The 2,589-nt window shown below is 41.5% G+C and overlaps 1 non-coding gene across 1 annotated transcript; it reads left to right on the forward strand.

The window, feature by feature from the left end:
* The first annotated feature begins 2,248 nt into the window (after nt 1-2,248).
* On the forward strand, nt 2,249-2,355 carry LOC131645317 (small nucleolar RNA R71). The gene has a single exon (XR_009296946.1). It is a non-coding gene; the product is annotated as a small nucleolar RNA R71 (small nucleolar RNA).
* The last annotated feature ends 234 nt before the right edge of the window (nt 2,356-2,589 follow it).

Below are 2,589 nucleotides of genomic sequence, written 5' to 3' on the forward strand. Positions count from 1 at the left end.
AGTGATTACAGTAACTCCTCCTTTCTTTGGTACGACGTGAACAGGGCTAACCCATTTACTATCGGATATAGGATATATTATTCCGGCTTCTAGCAGTTTTTGGATCTCCTTTTTAACCACATCGCTCATAATAGGATTTATCCGCCTTTGATGTTCCCTAGAGGTTTTACTATCGTCTTCGAGCATAATGCGGTGCATACACAGAGAAGGGCTTATACCTTTCAGATCTGATATGTTATATCCTAAAGCGGTCGGGTATTTTCTTAGGACATTAAGTAATTTTTCAGTCTCGGTTCGTCCTAAGTTTGCGTTCACTATAACTGGTCGGTTTAGTTCTTCGTCTAGAAATTCGTATCTAAGATCGGTAGGAAGTGTTTTTAGCTCTATAGCAGGTTTCTTAGGTCCAGGTATAGGATCGGGAGTTAAAGCTAAGCATTCACTCAGGTGGTCATCTTGATATTCCTCATGCCAGTTGTCATCTTCAAGAATTGGCGGCATAGGAATTCTTAGGATCTCAGTTTCCTTATTTGGTTCGGATTTTATTTCTTTGACACACTCGTCGATTATATCAGCAGAACAGCATGTGTCAATTATAGAAGGTGCTTTTAGGAATTGGGAATGGATAAATTCTATTTTCTCTTCTCCTACTTCGAAAGTAAGCTTTCCTCGCTTTACATCTATAATTGCACCAGCGGTTGCTAAGAATGGTCTTCCTAATATGATCGGGATGTTAGAATCTTCTTGGATATCCATTATGATGAAGTCAGTTGGGATGTAGAATTGACCTACACGAACAGGGATATTCTCTAACATTCCTACGGGGTATTTAACTGAACGGTCAGCTAGTTGAAGAGACATTCTTTTTGCTTTAAGCTCACCTAGATTTAGTTTCTTACAGGTTGAAAGAGGCATCAAACTAACACTAGCTCCTAAATCGCACAAGGCCTTCTCTATAATGGTTTTACCTATTACGCAGGGTATAGAGAAACTACCAGGGTCTTTTAGTTTTGGAGGCATGTTATTTTGGATGATAGCGCTACATTCAGCGGTAAGCATTACAGTTTCGTTATCCTCGAGTTTCTTTTTGTTTGATAAGATTTCTTTTAGGAACTTAGCATATGAAGGCATTTCAGTTATGGCTTTTGTGAATGGTATGGTCATGTTTAATTGTTTCAGAAGTTCTACGAATCTTTTAAATTGCGCTTCGGTTTTTGATTTAGCTAATCTCTGAGGGTAAGGAATTGGTGGCTTATAAGGCGGTGGTGGAACATAAGGTTTCTCTTTTTCAGGTTCCACTTCGTTATTGTTCTCTTTAGTCTTAGTAGTTTGGTCATCAGTTGATGTCTTTTGGGTTTCCCTTGGCTCTTGTTGTGACATGGGTACGTTTTGAGTTCTAGGATCTATGGGTCCATCGTAATTCGTTCCACTTCGCAGTGTTATTGCGTTCGCATGTCCTTTAGGATTAGGTTGTGGTTGAGCAGGAAACGTGCCAGCAGGGGCAGCAGTAGGTGCTTGTTGTTGGGCTACTTGTGAGATTTGAGTTTCTAGCATTTTGTTATGAGTAGCTAAAGCATCTACTTTGTTCGATAGTTGTTTTAGTTGCTCGCTGTTGTGGATGTTTTGGTTCAGGAAGTCTTTATTGGTTTGTTGTTGGGAAGCTATGAAGTTCTCCATCATGATTTCTAGATTCGACTTCCTAGGGGTATTTTGAGCAGCTACAGGCGCTTTTTGGTAGCCAGGTGGTACAGCAGGTGCTTGTCCAGGCGCGTACAACGCATTGTTGTTCTTATAAGAAAAGTTCGGGTGGTTTTTCCATCCAGGGTTGTACGTGTTAGAATAAGGGTTTCCTTGAGCATAGTTTACTTGATCAGATGGGACTCCAGTCAAGAGTTGACATTCGGCAACTACATGTCCAGTCAATCCACAAATCTCGCAGTTAGGTGTTACAGCAGCAGCGGTGGCTGAAGGAGTGATGGTTAAGTTCTCGATCTTTTGAGTTAAAGCGTCTACTTTAGCGTTAACGCGGTCTATACCACTTACTTCGTACATTCCTCCTTTGGTTTGGGTTTTCTCTAGAGCGGCTCGTTCTCCACCCCATTGGTAATGGTTTTGTGCCATGTTCTCTATGAGTTTGTATGCTTCATCATGGGGTTTGTCCATTAATGCTCCGCCAGCAGCGACATCTATAGTCATTTTAGTGTTATATAGGAGACCACCATAGAAAGTATGGATGATCAGCCATGGTTCGAGTCCATGATGAGGGCATATTCTAAGCATGTCCTTGTAACGTTCCCAAGCTTCAAAGAGTGATTCGTTATCTTTCTGGGTAAATCCGTTGATTTGACCTCTAAGCATAGCAGTTTTGCTAGGCGGAAAGTATCTCGCTAAGAATACTCTCTTCAATTCGTCCCATGTAGTTATGGAATTAGAAGGCAGGGATTGAAGCCACGCTCTAGCTCTATCTCTTAAGGAGAAAGGAAAGAGACGTAATCGAATAGCTTCGGGACTAACGTTGTTAGCTTTGACAGTGTCGGCGTATTGCACGAACACAGATAAATGGAGGTTAGGGTCGTCTACAGGGCTTCCAGA

This window comes from Vicia villosa, linkage group LG1 (genome assembly GCF_029867415.1).
Source record: "Vicia villosa cultivar HV-30 ecotype Madison, WI linkage group LG1, Vvil1.0, whole genome shotgun sequence".
Lineage (NCBI taxonomy): Eukaryota > Viridiplantae > Streptophyta > Magnoliopsida > Fabales > Fabaceae > Vicia > Vicia villosa.